General features: G+C 49.0%; 1 long non-coding RNA gene across 1 annotated transcript; it reads right to left on the bottom strand.

Moving 5' to 3' along the window:
* Positions 1 to 4,290: 4,290 nt before the first annotated feature.
* Positions 4,291 to 12,627, bottom strand: LOC135365899 (uncharacterized). The gene is made up of 3 exons (XR_010413994.1): positions 12,498 to 12,627; positions 5,582 to 5,621; positions 4,291 to 4,545 (listed from the first exon to the last, which is right to left on the bottom strand). It is a non-coding gene; the product is annotated as an uncharacterized LOC135365899 (long non-coding RNA).
* Between the last annotated feature and the right edge of the window lie 3,893 nt (positions 12,628 to 16,520).

Below are 16,520 nucleotides of genomic sequence, written 5' to 3'. Positions count from 1 at the left end.
AGTGAACAGCACATGAATAGGCACAGCAGCCAGTTGGCACAAAAGGCTTTAGAATGCGTACGGGGAATTAGGGCTCAAGGGCGAAGGATTGAGGACACACAGCACCTTGATGGCTAAGAGCTTCCAGACTCTGGGAAAGTAACGCGGAGTTGGTGTCTTACTGATTGTGTATCATCGTGTATGATGTGAAAAATGGCAGACAAGTGATAATACAATAAATAGACTCATAGTATAAAGGACTGTAATGGACCGCCGTACACGTTGATGCCGTACTTCACAATGCTCAATTTTCTGCACGCGCTAGACACAAGTTGTATCGAATGTATTATTATATGAAATATATGAATGCATGAATATATATATTTATGACACGGGTGTTTTAAGTGTGTGTATTTCAAGCTTTCATCTCATTTCATCTAACCGTATGACAGACTAGACTTTTATCTTTCACATACGCAATCATTGGAACGCACGCATTCAAGGTAAAATGCTATCACCACCCCTGAACGTAATATGTAAAACACGCGTGTTTTTTGGGGTATGAAGCACGTGTGCAACAGCGTGTTTCAGAATATATACCTGCCGCTGAAACCAAAAGCTTAGTTTATATGTAGTTATTACCTGACCGGTAGCACCCCAAAGTCAAGTCCACCACAAAGGTGTGGTCATCTCGTAACATGTTTTAGCACCATCTAGTGAATGCCCGCCCAGGAGACGAGTAAAACCTCGAACCTCTCCCGTACTCGCTCGACGAAAAATTGCAAAAATTGTAGCGAGGGGCATCAATACTTACTGGGCTATTCTGCCCTGATGTGACGTTCTTGCACATTTGTACATTTAGATTCATTGTTATTGTTGACTAGTACATTGTACATTTAGATCAGTGGAGACAGGAATTTTGAGTGAGTCTTTTTTTTTAATCTTTGTTGTCTCGACGTAAGATAAAAAGGTACAGGGAAAGACAGTAATACACAAGCGACGAATAAATATTCGAGCGAGAGCAGCAAAAGAGAAACAAAATCACACTTGTAACAAACGAGGCAGTGTTTCCCTTCAAAAGCACACAGGATATTTTCTTTTCACAACTTCGCGACTTGAGCGTTTCGCAGTACAGTAATAAATGTCAACTTTCACACCTTGTCAGCGTTCTATGTATCGCATTTCAACACATCCGCAATATGTGAGGCACTGACAGCAGCATTTCATCCAGAAACACTGCGATATCTGCGTAGAAAAGCCAGAATCTGCTGCGTCCGATCATACCGTATCCCCGCTAAGGGCATCCGTCGCAGCGCCACCTACAGTTCGATCTCGAGGCGAATAGGAGAGGGGAGCGTGGGAGAGAGGTGCGGCAACCGGCCGCCATGTTGGAGGGCCCACTGGCGCCGGCTGCTCCCATAGGAAACAATGGGAAGCGATTTGATTTGGAGTGTTTATTGCGCTTTAAATGCTCCTCATTGCTCATTAGCACGCATTTTTCTTGGGAATCAGTGTGCTGATGTATTCCAAACGTGCTTCAGCCGTGTTCCTGTAGTTTTTAACGGTAATTGCCTTCTTTCTCTTCTCCGCAGCCTGTATTCTGAATAGGGTGTCGTAACTGTCGTGCACAGAGCGCATACGCGTGAAGGTCAATTTGGTGGATGTCAACCTATACAATTAATTATTTTTGCTCAGAAAGGTTTCACACTGTTTGTATTGTAAGATACTTCCGTTTTTATATCTTTCGTTTGTTTTCGTGTGGTATTCCGCGGTTCTCGTTCGTTATTATGTGGTGTGGTGTGTACGGTTCTCGTTTGACTTTTTCCATTATTGTAATATGTTCTACGAGTGTCTCTGTGTGTGTTTCGCAATAAGACATCGATCCTTATTGTGAAGGGGCTCATTATATTTTATTCACCACATCACCACCAGCATTGGGGTGGAATATAGACCCTGGCCATGAAACTCCCCATTCCTCATCTTAAAATAACGTTATTGTCACGAGCACTTTGCTGTTGTTCAGCTGTCAAAGTATTTCATTACAGAAATGCGAAGCGCTGTGCACGAAGAACATGCATATGCATGACGTCACACACACACTGTAGGAGCGACTGCACATACAAGGTTAACGCAGCAGTTTATTTACTTCCACCGTACCTCATAAATTAAAAGAACTGTGGAACAAATTGGTATATTGGCGCAGGTTCTGCGTCCGCTTTTTCGGCCAGCTGAGCGACTGTGTGGGGAACCTGAAAGCAGAAGCGCATTGTTTATAGAAAATACATGTTCTTGAGATTTATAGGAGCAGCTGCACATACTTTCTTAGTACGTAATGGCACCAGCGAAGTAGCAATGCAAACAAGTCCGAGTTGTCAGATGCATGCGATACGAATAAACAGATTTTCCCCCAAAATAAAGAGCTAACCTGTGAAAAATTATCGCTCTTTCTGTGTCCGTGTGAAGTGTACTCCAAAACAGCAACGAACTGACATGACATGCCCTTTAGTTTAAAGTCAATTTTAAAAAATACGGGCAGCCCCGCTTGAACTAAACGCTGACGACAGGATGCGATGGGCCCACCAATATGGCGGCCAGTAACCACGCTGTGTGTGTGTGTGTGGGGGGGGTGATGGTGAAAGGGCTCGCCGTTGTTGGCCTCACAGATGTGGGCAACGTCACGACTGACGCCCTGGGGGAATGTGGAGCACCCTATGCGCGATCCAGCCTATACTATAGAGATCAGTGGCCAGCTACGCTGCCTTGTCGTCTGCACGTGGTCGTCTGCTTTCGTGGGTCGTCGTCGTCTTCCTCTTCCTATGGGGTGCTGTCGTCTGCTCGCTGTCTCGCCTACTGCACCGCTAGAACGCCAGGCATTATCTGCCAAGAAACACGTTTTCCTTTCGCAGCATTGATCATGCTTTTCTGTAGATTACTGGGCAAACTTTTGAGACAGTTGTTGGATCTATTTGCAAAATTTGTGACATTAAGCATATTTTCCGAGCAACGGATTTCACTAAGCTTTCACCTTGTACTCTGGCAACGCTGACATCAGAGCCAGACTTTCCGACGCCGTACGTTAGTTTTTCGTCCCATGGAGCTGGTGCGGGCGAACAACTGGCGGCGGAAGGCGCATGGCGGTCTGTCGCGCGAACTTCGTTGCAGAAAATTCGCTCCATGGTGGTTGGCCTTAACACCGTTGCCCATCACACAGCTATTGAGGTTCGCACATCACCACTTGGCTGAGCGCGGGCAAACAACATGCCATCTCTTGATTCTAATTCTAAGTGATTCCGTTGTTGTCTACTAGAGTCATAACGCGTAGGATTCTTGTATACTACAATGAAATATCATCACAATGTTTTCTCCTCGTTTAAATAAATCCGCTAACACGACCTACCTACCTCACAACGGCTCCACCGTTTGTAGCGTGAACTGGTGAGTGTATCGCGCTGTTAGACGGACACAGTTAGAGTTACGCTTTTCTATAGTTCCCGAACAAGGCACATGTCGGCAATGTAACACTGTGTCCCACGGCTCCAATGTACCTCACGTTCCCCTTCATGCCCCCGCGGAAACTATCTGGGATTCTGCGGCGCACAAATGCATGGCGCTGTATAACTGTTCTTGGGCACCGAACACAAATAAGTAATAACAAACAACTTTGAGCGAGTTGGTAAGTATACGACATGGTAGAATGCGCACAAGAAACATGGACTACAGGAAGACAACACCGGCGAAGGTAAGCGCCCTCCAACTCCTTATCGCTGTATCAGTCGATATGGGCTACTTGGTGTCACCTGCTCGAAACAAATCATGCAATTGGCATATCATGTTCTTGGAAACGTTTTCGTAAACCTTCTACGTTTTCCTAAACGTCTCGGTTATACATGATGTGGATCTGCATACCAAGTAGTGCTCACTTTCTTTTAAGCCCTCCCATGTCCCGTTTTTCGCGTTACGCGTGACGATTAGGATTTAGTCGAGAAAATTCGTTTTGGAAGACACATCGATTCGATTTGAAATCCGAATTTAGGGTTCCGTGGTCGGTACAAGGATCGCATCGAAGATAAAATTACTCTCTTCGATACACGTCACATTCGAACTGCCTCACATTTACGCACGTGCCTCAGATATTGCTGAGTGCATGATATATCAATATTATTCGAATTATTGGAATTCCTGACGTTTGTTCGTCCGTAGTAGACAAGCAGAACTCGGAAGAGCAAGAACGTTGTCTATTGTGTGTCCTAGCAGAAGGAACAATAGCGTGGGACCGTATCAAAAACCCAACCAAATCAATCGCTGACAGAATTGGATACAATAGTTCGTCTTTAATACCTTTATTGTCTTGCGATATGCATATTTAACTGCGTAAACATTTTGTCTTTCCATTATATTGCGTATGGAGCCGTGGACGATCCTAGAAACACTGGTGCCTCTTCTGCTGAAGAAGTTTCGTGAGGAGCTTTGTCCACGTTATCCAGGGGTTCTTTTGCAGCAGGACCGGAGCCCTTGTTTCTGTATATAACAGCTGGCTCCAGAGCACCACACATTCCCGACTACAGCCTGTCGAAGGACGCATAAAAGTGTTAAACACGATCATCCGGACATTACTTAGAGGAAATTAAACAGATGACAAAGTTAGCCAACTGAGGCTGCTCCAAAAATTTTCCGTCGCGCAAAGAATGGTATCCTTACCTAAAAGGACCGGGACACATACGTTGCATGGTTCGGAATTGAAACGCGAAGGAAACCGCTTTTGGATAAGATACAACGTAACCCACGGTTTTGTTGCGCCCAAGTGGCTTGATTTGGGGTGGTACTTGATTTGTAGTGCTGTCATGCTATTCAATTGAAAAAATAATGAGCTGCTCTTATAATAGAAATATTTTTAATCGTGGCTCACAGCGTCCAGGAAAATAAATGGGAGCATTTTTTTGATAACCTATTTTGGCACTGACTGTCATGCGAATAATTTGGAAATAAACTTCATGCTAACGGCATCTCACGCTTGTATGGCGACGTAAATCCACGAGTCGTTAATTACTTAATGCCAATCAAACAGACTAAGATAATCGTGCCAGTTAAATGAAGGCTGGAATGCTGTACAATTCGGGCAAATTCCGGACAAGCTTACCTGCAGTGACTGCATGTTTATGACTCGATAAATACAATCATAAAGCGTATTCTATCTCTTTTTTTTTTCATTCGCGACTTTACACATTGCGGACGCTCTAATGATTACACGTATTAATAGCTTAATTAGTTTCGCATATGCCGCGCTACAAAATGAATGGCTCGCTTTGTTAGCAGCCGCGCAATTATACTGTTATTACTCGAACTTCATCATGTACATTCATTGTCGTCATTGTACAGTGGCCACGCCACAGAAAGCGACGCTCCAGTTGCTCAAAGGCAGCTCGAGCTGCATCAAAGCCCTCGACTGCATCCGTCCATACTTTCGAAACCCTACTGTTATCCTTTGTAGGGCAACTATTATCCTTGCTGACATACTGTGCCCGCTTACAGCCACCATTATAATTGATACGATCACACGTCGGCTTATGTGGCTTCGAGGAAAAGTGCATGAAAAGTAACTTACTTCGTGGTACGTGCACCCAGTATCGTTGCATGAGCATCCACTGTTTGTTTTGAGAAGGAAAAGAAACAGCGAAAGGTGAGAATACATTCTTTACGCGTCTCACACGTGGTCATCATCAGCATCACCCCAGGAGCTTATTTATCTATTCAATGTATCTGGTGCATGTGATGTAGAATTGCTGGCCTGACACTGGTAAAGCCAAAATCATCTGGGGTGTACTTGAAGCACCAAGAACCCAAGTACAAGTTCCAGTACATTTCTGAGTACATGTATTTTACCTGCAGTGCATTTCATATTCCCATACTTTGTACCGTACTAAAAGTACTTTTTTGCCTAACAGGTTCCAGTAGTCGTCATCAGCATCGTTGCAGAAGTTTATCTATCTATTAAATGTATCTGGTGCAACTGATGTGGAATTGCTGGCCTGACACTGGCAATGCCAAAATCTCCATTTTATTTTCCTTTAAATCATTCCATCCATCAATCAGTCAATCAATCACAGGTGTTCTCTACTTTTTGTACGCCTGCTTAGACAATTAAAAGAGGCGTCTGCAGCATATGTTTCAGCACGCGTGTATGCTGTACGAACGCTGTTATCATTGCATTTGAACTGAGACGGAGGACAAGCAGTGATGGGGTGTACTCAAGTACCAAGAACCCAAGTACAAGATCCAGTATATTTCTGAGTACACGTACTTTACTTGCAGTACATTTCATTTTCCATGCTTTATACTGTACAAGAAGTACTTTCTTCCTAGCACTTCCCAATGCTCGAGTACCTGACTGGGACTAAAGGCAAAAACAGTAAAATGTCAGTAAATATTTGTTCTTCATTGGGATTTTCGAAGAATAGGATCCATTGTCGACAGGCTTAAAACGTCGACAAGTTATTAAGAACTACATGACTACTGCTATGTTGGTCGCGCCAGTGTGACCTACGTCTGTATTATTTTTTCTATTTCTATTCTACTCCATTCTAATACTATGTTGTCCAAAAGCTGAGAGATGAAAATCCAATGGTATACGTGCAGTCGTGGTGACTGTGCGAGCAGGCCGACAGCGCCGCCGAAGCAGCACTCTCGTATCGGAAATGGATCAGTATTGTTCTGCTGAGGGGAGACCGCCGTTCCATTCTGTGACGACTCGTGACATCCCTGGCTTCCCGCCAATCGACAACTGACATTCTCACCCGTCTATGTTAAGCAGAGTTGATCCAACGCTCGCTTTCCGCATGCCACGAAACACCTCTCGTCAAGATGCTGCATTAATCCACCGAATGCGACTCGATGTGGCCTTTACAGCTCAGTCGCGTTACCGCTTGAGACAAGTTGACTCTCCCACCTGCTGCCACTGTGGAGCTCTTGGGAATCTGGAGCACATTCTTCTTCATTGTCCCCACTATTAACCTTCCCGAGCCGCACTCGTCGAGTCACTTAGTCAGCTGAACTCTCGCCCCTTCTCCCTATCGAAATTGCTTGGTCCCTGGCTCAATCCAGCCCAGCAACGACCTGCGCTCAAAGCTCTTTTGACATTTCTGGACACCATCAGCCTTCGATCGTTATTGTGAAGGAGCTCATTATTTTATTCCCCACCTCCCCACCAGCAATGGGGTAGACTATCGCCTCTGCCGATGAACCTCACCACTTTCCATTTCAAAATAAAGTTGTTGTGGTGGTGAGTATGGGATAAGCATTATACGATTACTCGTGTTTTTTCTATTCTCACAAGCCATGATTCAAGCGCTTTTTGATCATTCGACCGTTCTGCTTCACAATACCTGTGTCTTCCCGAACCTTGAATGCAGCGCCATGTAAAAATACGTTCCAAACAGGTGACCCATGCGAAAATCTGGACTGGTGTCAGAATAGTTTCAGTTGAATCTGGACTGGTTCCAGTTGGATTCCCAAGTGGGGTGGCTGGTTCCACTTTGTTGATATCAGTGCTACTACTCTGGTCTCGGATGGTTCCTGAAGTTCCAGCTTGAGCCTCACAGGTACCATTTTGTTCCCTGAATGGTGAATTGCAGAGGCTGATGCAACGTGAAGACGCCACGGCGGCTATAAATTCAAACTTCAAACGGCGAGAGCCGAGAAGGAGAGGAGAGGGCGAGAGCGGCAGTTGAAACTTGGACGCGTCGCCAGCCGCCGGCTCTAAGGCGAAACGCACCGCCTCCAAACTACTGTCGCCGCCGTCGCGCCTGATCTGGGGACCTCTGATTGGGTGCATATGTGTAAATATTTGGATGCTCATTGGTCTCCAAGAACTGTCGTCAGTTTCTTTCGCGCTGATTGGGCGAGAGTCATTTGATTGAGGCGCGAGTATCCAAACGGTCGGTCGAACGGAGATGAAAGAAAAACGACGGAGGAGACATCGCGTCTGTCCTGCCACGCGTGTTCTCTCGGACTACAACCGTTGTGCACGCTGACGCCAGCGTGTAGTCTGAGGGTTTTGAATGCTTGAGATTTAGATTGTGACGAACTGCCAAATTGAGAGCGGAATGGCACATCCACCTGATCATCACAACAGCGGGAAGACGAACATGACAGGGAATCCGTGCACCTCCAAAGGACGCAGAAATCGTCAGAGAGGAAGTCTGCACTCTTTCCCACGTCCCGCAGGTGAACAGTAAGCCAAGTTTGATTACTTTTTGTGACCGAAGGAAGTAATGCTGGTTTATCACGTTAAGTGTATTACGTACAACATTTATGATTCACTTGGTACGTTAGCGGCGTTTAATATAGTACAGTTCATTGCCGTGACTTGTGCGTTTCGGATACGCCGCCAGTCAAATAATATGGGGTTATGCTAGTTGCCCCTCGTGCACGTCGCAACCGTTCATTCACTGTGATCTAAGAACATTTGGGACACGTACGCTTTGGTGTTTTCAGTACGAAATCAACATCGACTGCCTATCATAACAGTGATTTTCGTGCAGAGTTACGGATCATCAATGGATTTTTTTGCTTTGTTTTAGTGCTTCCGCAGTCATCGGCCACGACGACACGCATGGGTCAGCCTGTTTTCGAAAACTGTATACCTCTACGTTCTGGGTTTGCGAACTGCGATTGGCTTCTGAACTGCACTTCTTTGTCAAAGCACCTAAAGCTCCAGTGAAGTCTGTTACAAGACGTAAAATGATATGTACTGTATAGCTTTTTCGAGGCAGTTCCCAGGGATAAATAAACTTGCTTTGTCATACACCATCGCTTTTTGATTGTCTGCTTTGGGACAGCATGATCGTTGCTCTACAGCAAGCGCCGAAGACACACGGATGAGGCTTCGGGGTAGGGGGGACGAGAGAAGAGACGAAAAACCCGAGGAGAGAAGGGGAAGGAGGTTTGAAAAGGAGGTTGGTCTGCGCATGCCCACTTGACCCGAGCCATTTTCTCCAATAAACGACTTTGAAGTGGTCCTACTCCAGATTTTGCATGGGAATGAACTTGCTGTATGTGTATTGTGGTTAATGTGAGTCTCGTTATCAGAGCGATCAACTTCACTTGATTTTCGTGTATAAGCAGCACCTTTTCAGCGTAACATTTCTGGCTGCCATTTTGAAAGGAGACATCTTAAAGCATGGGCCATGAAGAGCGCGTAAGTGTAAGTGCGGTACACTCTTACTAGCATTGCAGGCTTAAGGTAATGTGGCGGAGCGGAGAACTATCGAAAGACAGAAGAGCCAGACTAAGAATGATTTGTTGCTCACGCACAGTGAGCGAGCTAAGCTCTGTTCGTGATCGTGTCGATGCTGCTACACAGTCCCCCTGCTATAGGTCTCCAAGTAACGGTCTTAACTGGAGGGCGCGGTGGGGGCCGCGGCGCTGAGTCCAGAAAAGCCAAGGAGGGAGCAGGCGAGACGTTAGGGAGATGAGGAGAGGGGCTGGCTTCATTCTGTCATTTCGAACAGTTAATCTTGATCACGGAGGTCTTCGCGGTGCAAGAGACGAAAGCTGAGGACCTGAGTACTGAGTACGGTTGCAGAGACTTGCGAACAGCATCAGTTCGGAGGAAGACGTGGGACGAGGTCGAGATCTCAGGGCTGACGAAAGGAGAATGGCTGTGGCGCGTTCGTGTCGGTGAAGGGTGAAGGTGGAGGAAGGTGGGCTGTTGTAACCGTGCGAGGTAGGCGGAAGAGCCTTGGGGGTCCGCCGACTCCTGGGAAACGTAGAACTCGGAGTGCAGACGAAGCGTGGTTCCGTACACTAGCTCAGCCGTTGGGCAATTCAGTGAGGAGTGCACAGCTGTGCGAATTCCGAGAGAAGCACGACGGGTAGAGTGGAAACCCACCTGAGATGTTCCCATGACACATGCTTTCAGGGTGCGGTGGAGACTCTCAACCAGGCAGTTCGTGGCCGGGTGGTAAGAAGTTGTCCGGAGGCGTGTGCAACCGATGGTTTTTGTCAGGGCGTGAAACAAGGCAGATTCAAATTGGCGTCCTTCTGTCGGTGATGACCTCCGAGGGGACTCCGAAACGGCTGACCTATACGCTGAGGCAGGCCGATACAACGGTTTGAGCTGTCATGTCGGCAAGCGGAACAGCCTCATGCCAGCGCTTGAATCGGTCTACACAAGTTTGGATGTCACGCTTCTCTTCGGAGTGCGGCAGAGGACCAACAATGTCAGTCTGGAGTTTGTCAAAGCGGGCGTCGGAAGGAAGGAAACGGGATAGGGGTGTGATGGTATGGTGGTGAACTTTGCATCGCTGACAAGCGAGACAAGCCTGTGACCAATGCCAAATATCCTTGTTGATGCCGGGCCAGACGTAACGCGCGGAGATGAGCCTGACTGTACGCCTGGCGCCTGAGTGAGTGATGTTATGAAGTCTCTCGAAGAGCGCACGACGCAGACTTGTAGGAACAAAAGGTCGTGGCGAGCCGGAAGAAATGTCGCAAGTGACTAGCAAGGCAGAGTCTGGTAGGTGCAGGTCTTCCAGGACAAGCCGTGACGGAGCGAGTCTGAGGCTTTGAAGCTCGTCCTCGGTCTGCTGGACCTGCGCCAGTCGGTCGATGGTGAAACCGGACGAGGATGGTATGGAAGCTACTCTGCTGAGAATGTCTGAACGTCCGTAGGAACGTTCTCTGTGCCTTTGATGTGACGAACATCGGTGCAGAATTCGTAGATGAACGCGAGATGACGGATTTCGCTTGGCAAGTAGCGTGAAATTGGTCTTTGAAAGGCGGCCGCAAGCGTCTTATGATCCTTGAGTAGCATAAAGTTCCGGACCTCCAAAAAGTGGCGGAAGTGAGGAAACGGACAAGTATGCAGCCAGCAACGCGAGCCCAAAAGTGCTGTACTTCGCTTGGGCTCCAGAAAGCTCCTTGGAAAAGAATGAGATGGGGCGCCAATGACCGGAGATGTGCTGTTGCAGTGCCGCCCCGACAGCCTGGTTGGAGGCGTCAACCATGAGAGTGGTGGGGGCGTCATGAGCAGGATGAGCCAGGAGTCTTGCGTTTCCGAGACTGGATTTCGCTTGATCGAAAGATAGCTGGCGCTCGGGGAACCAGTCAAGAACCGTAGAAGGCTGCTGCAAGAGCTTCAGCATCTCTTCAAGCGGACGAAGGACTGTGGCGCAAGGTGGGATGGAACGCCTGTAGAAGTTAATGAGCGCGAGGAACCCAAGGACTTGGCGGACGGAATCTGGGCGTGCGAAGTCCAGAATGGCTTGAGCCTTGGTTGGAGGGGGTCGGATGCCGCTGGCGAGACTCTTTCCTTGATGTTAAACTTTTTGCAATGAATTCCATATGAACGGATGCCACGAGGCTTTGACCGAAGCTTAAACGGTCAGGTGAGCGCGCTTTTTTTCTATAACTTCAGTTGCATTTGCTAGACTGCCTCGTGCGTTCCACATGATTGGCCCCACTATGCTTGAGTTACTTCACATTTCGCATGAATCATACACTGTGATTTGCTTTGTAGAAGGCCAGTATGCGAACAGCGACGTGGATGACGTGGGGCGCCGATTGAGAGCGATCCATGGCGAAGGCCAGGGCAGGCCCCCAGTGGCAATTCAGGCAACACTGGCCATCCAACCAATGGGATGGGGTCGAAGTAGCTTGCCATTGTCGGTCGCAGTAAAGTGGGTATCGTCACGACTATAGCAAAAAAAAAAAAAAAAAGGAGGCGAGGAGAGTTGGCGATTTCAAAGTGAGGCATAGGCAAGATGACCGATACAGGGGCCCTATTCCGAGCTATGTCGGTAGCGCGAACGTGTAGTTCGGGAGCGAGAGCACGTGGTATGTGACGCAACGTAACGCTATCGAAGAGAATTTGGTATTCCCTGCGCTCCCAACGCGTCGCCCGTAAGCGACGGTGTCGCTCTTGGTGGGGGAAAGCGCCACGTCAAAGTGACATCAAGTTAGATCGCAAGGCCGAGCTGAAAAGCGAAAGAGTGCAGTGAATATTCCATCCGTATTCAACTTAATTTTCATTTTGAGCGCTTGTAATTACAATTAGCTTGCTTTCACTGCCTAAGTGGCAATGATATAACGCAGAGATACGCGCACCTTGTATGCCTGTTTACGGCCCCTTTGATCTACACTCATAATAGCATTGAATGTTTAAGTTAGCATGTAAGCTTTGGCAAATCATGTCCGCAACAAGATAGTCCCTATACTTCGTACGAAAGGCGCACAAGTGTAAATGCATCATTAGCGAAGTGGTGCAAACGTGTAATGCACAATGTTACACTTGTAGTGTCATCGTTAGAGGTATGAGCTGAGAGAATTTCTCGAAAGGCCTAAACTAGCACCGCTCATTCACAAAATTGAACAGATGCCTATATTACTCGCTATTAGCTTAAATTTCTGCTCAGTCATTCTTCAAATTCAAAGTTTGAATACTTCCTCAATCATTCGACACAACATCGACTCCTTTAATATGGTATTATAGGGACTCTATAGAGAAAGCACTGGCTACTCACATTGACAAATCGATACCGGAGCCCATGACAATGAGGGCTACAACTACGACTATAGACATCTTCATGATCTCTCCTCCTTGACTACCGTTTCAGACGTACTACGGCCTGGGAATAAATAGGACGTGGCTCTTGTCGGGGAAGATGAGCTAAGTTTAACATTACTCACAAAGGCTTCAGAGAAGGTCGCCTAGATCATCAATCTCATTGCAATTAAGCTCGTGTCTCACATCGTCGGGAAACCTTTTCTTTACTGGATGTTTGTAACAGGAACTGGATCGTAAAGGGTAATTAGTTCCGAGAAGATGGAAGAAATATACAGGTGGCCCGGAGACGGCTTCCTAGTGCGTATATTTTACGAAGTTATTAAGAAATAATAATGATAATGAAAATTTCGGATGTCTTAGTGTCTAATAATAATGGTATCGTAAAGCATTTGCATTTAATTTTTATTTATTTTAATTTTTGCTGAGAGAAAAAGGTATACAATTTTTTGCGTAAATCGCGGTTATATAGAACTCCATTTATCTGCATTGCTGTCCCTTTTTCAGTCTGACCACACAATAGTGTGAGTCACTACTTCGAAACTCCGGCGAATGCAGAACTGCGGCGTCTGCAGACCTGGAACTCCGATGCGTTGCTTAAGAGCATGCCGGGAGCGCCATGGAGGCCGCCATAATCTGTGATTGCCAATTTCACGTCACATGAGGCAGGGAGGTCCCACCGACCTCTTGGATTCTGGTTATTTTTATACATTGAGAAGCTCATCGTATGTAATGATAAACAGTGGTCCAGCGAACGATTCCTACCAACTACGACGAAGTTCTGTTGTGCGCGCACGCTCAATTCTTCTGCTCCGCCGTCCTTAGTTGATTCTCAGCATTACCCCTTATTTTTCTTATCTCTCGTCTTCCTGGGGAAACCTCTTGTCTGGGGCCCACAGACGCCTCGCATCACCTTGCTGGGAGGCCCACCAGTGCGCTCCTGGCCATGGAGGGGGCAGACGACCTCCTCAGCGGGCCCTCAACGGAAATGGCTAGTGGCTGCGAAACGGACTCGTCTGCGAGCCGTGGCACCGTCATCTCTTGTAAAAGGTCAACGAGCCGCTCAACGCTAACGTCATCCGACGATGAACGGCCTTTCCTGGACGTCGTCAAGCGGGCCCGAAAGGTCAACCTGCGCGGCGGTGCTCGAGTGAGCCCCTGGAGAACTGCACTGTGCTCCTCGTGCCCCTGGACCGATCTTCGAACCTCGCTAAGATTAACCACTTGAAGCTTTCTCAGTTCCTGACGTCTGAACTTCTAGGCAGGATAAAGGAAATCCGACCAAGCTACGCAAAGAATATTATTGTAGTCGACGTGGCTATCGCATTTGCGAAAGCGTCTCTCCTGCGACTCGACACGGTCTGCAAAGTTCCAGTCCGTGCCTACGAGCCTCGTCCGTCGAACTCCAGCTATGGTGTCACCCTTAGAATTGACACGTCTCTGTCGGATCAGCAAATCACAGAAGCCATTGTGTCCGACCCCCCGCTCCTCGCGGCGAGGAGGATACGGAAAGATGCTGGGGCTGTTAGGTTGACCTTCCTCGGTCCGAAACCCCCGTTGCACGTAAGCTCTCCTGACCATGTCGGTCCGAGGCTACCTTCCGCGCGTACCTCAGTGTGAGAAATGCCTCAGGCATGGGCACGTCATCGCATGCTGCACCCGGGAGATGGCCTGCCCGAACTGTGGCAAGTCCCATGTAGGCTCAGCGACCCCACCTGCATTTACTGCAGGGGTAAACACCTGGCTACGTCGAAGGACTGTCCCAGATTCAGAGAGCAAATGCGCATCGCAGGAGTGCGTTCGCGCTCGAACAGCAGCTACAAAGAGGCAAAAGAGAGGGTCCGCAAGAACGAGCGCAAGAGGAGAAGTAGGCACAAGCGGTTTGCGAAGGTCGCTGAAGCTCGTCTCCCCCTACACCTGCCCCAAAGATGGACCAGCCAGTGTCGTGGGGTGATTCTGACTTCCCCCTTCCCCCTTTACCGACCCAGGCCGTCCCCGTGTCGGACGTGACACCCGACGCAAGCGCTGCTGGCCCAATCGTTCCCGCTGCATCAGCCCGTACCCGTCGACCACCTGTGGACCGGACACGTGGCGTCGACGCAGCTGCAGTGGTAATCCAGTTGCTCTGTGCGGCGCTGAAAGCCATTGTCGCAGCCTGCCCCGAAATTGCGGCCATTGGCGAGGCACAATCGATCCCGCAACTACAACGGGCCATCTCAGCCATCTTTGTCTTCGGCTCAAGGTTCTAAGTAGCCTAAGCCGTTGGCCTCTCCATTGACCGCACGCTCGCACCCTGCATGTACAGAAGAGCAACGCGCTCCCCTCCCCTGCAGCACCGAACGACCACAGTCTTCCAGTGGAACGCAAGAAGCCTTCGTTCTAAAACGTCTGATTTTCGCCAGTTCGCATGGCGGCACAAGTTTCCTTTAATGTGTATCTCGGAGTGTGGCATCAATGGACATTTCCGCCTGTCGAACTATATTACACTCACCTCGCGCTCCCCAGACAGGACAAGCCGTGCCGCACTCGTCGTCCGGTCCGACATACCGGCAGTACAGAGAGCTGTTCCTTGCACAGGAGTTGGCGAGTACGCCTGCTGCACCGTTCGCTTGGGTGAGGTTGTGTTCACCGCCGTCTCACTGTACGTGCCGCCGGCTGTTGCTTACAATGTGCGCGAGATCGCGGCGCTACTAGATAGCGTTCCCCCTCCTTACCTGCTCTGTGGTGATCTCAACGCGCACAATGTCGTCTGGGGAACTATGCGCACAGACACACGTGGCGGTCGCTTGGCTGCCCTGTTTGAAGAACGCGACTTTCATATCCTAAACGACGGCTCCCCAACGTTTGTGCAGTCGACTCTTCTTTCGTCCTGCTTGGACCTGACTGTGGCCTCTGCCTCCATTGCGCGGATCTCCAGGTGGCAAGTCGATGCTGACACGAGGGGCAGCGATCACCTGCCTGTCCTGGTCAACATTCAGCACTCTAGAACGGAGCGGCGCTCCGCACGGTGCGTCAAGCGTACTGACTGGGCGTCCTACAGATCTGCTCTGGAGACAGACTTTGCAGACTCCATGCCGATGAATGAAAGGGACTTCTGTCAAGCAGTCGTTCGTGCTACGCAGTCCTCCACCAGCGTTGCGCGGATACCGGAAAAGTTCACTGCCGTCGATGCGGAGTACGAGAGGCTACGCGCGCTCCGCCGCCGCGCGGAACGACGCGCCCGTCGCACTAGTCTGCCCGAACACACGTCTGAGGCGCGACGTGTACAGGAAGCTGTCCATAGGCACCTGGTCAAACTGGCACGTACCCACTGGCGGAACTTTGCGACTTCACTGTCGCCGCGCACGCCGCTGTCTCGGCTGTGGTCGGTGCTGAAAGGGCTCCATGTGCCCGTCTCTCAGCGCCAGCCATTTCGATCGCTTTCGCTTGCCTCCCAGCGTCAGGAACTCGAAATGGCGGAGGAGTACTGCGACCGCCTCGCCTCAACCCCCACCAACTCACTAGACTCGTCCAAGGACATCCCCGTAGTTCTGGAGTCGTCGAGCGAACCTCTCCTAGACATTCCATTCTCCCTTGCTGAACTTGAATCTGCGCTGGTGAATGCACCCCTGCATACCTCGCCAGGCGCGGACCGTGTGTCTTACAAGGCGCTCAGAAATCTACCGCTTTGCGCGCGCCAGTCTCTTCTGAGTATTTTCAACGCGTCCTGGGTAGCCGGTTCCATCCCGACAGAATGGAAGTGTGCGATGGTAATCCCCATCTTAAAGCCGGGCAAATCACCACACAACATCGATTCATTTAGGCCAATTGCCCTTACCAGCTGCATCGGGAAGACTTTTGAGAGAATGGTCCATTCGCGCCTCGCCTGGTACCTTGAAAGTACGGGCTTCTTCCCGCAGGTGATGGCCGGATTCAGACAAGGTAGATCTGCCGTTGACAATGTCATCGCCGTCACCTCCTCCGCGCAGCAAGCCCGATCTGA

The sequence above is a fragment of the Ornithodoros turicata genome, chromosome 8 (assembly GCF_037126465.1).
Source record: "Ornithodoros turicata isolate Travis chromosome 8, ASM3712646v1, whole genome shotgun sequence".
NCBI classification, from domain to species: Eukaryota; Metazoa; Arthropoda; class Arachnida; order Ixodida; family Argasidae; genus Ornithodoros; species Ornithodoros turicata.
This window is presented reverse-complemented; position numbering and strand designations above follow the sequence as displayed.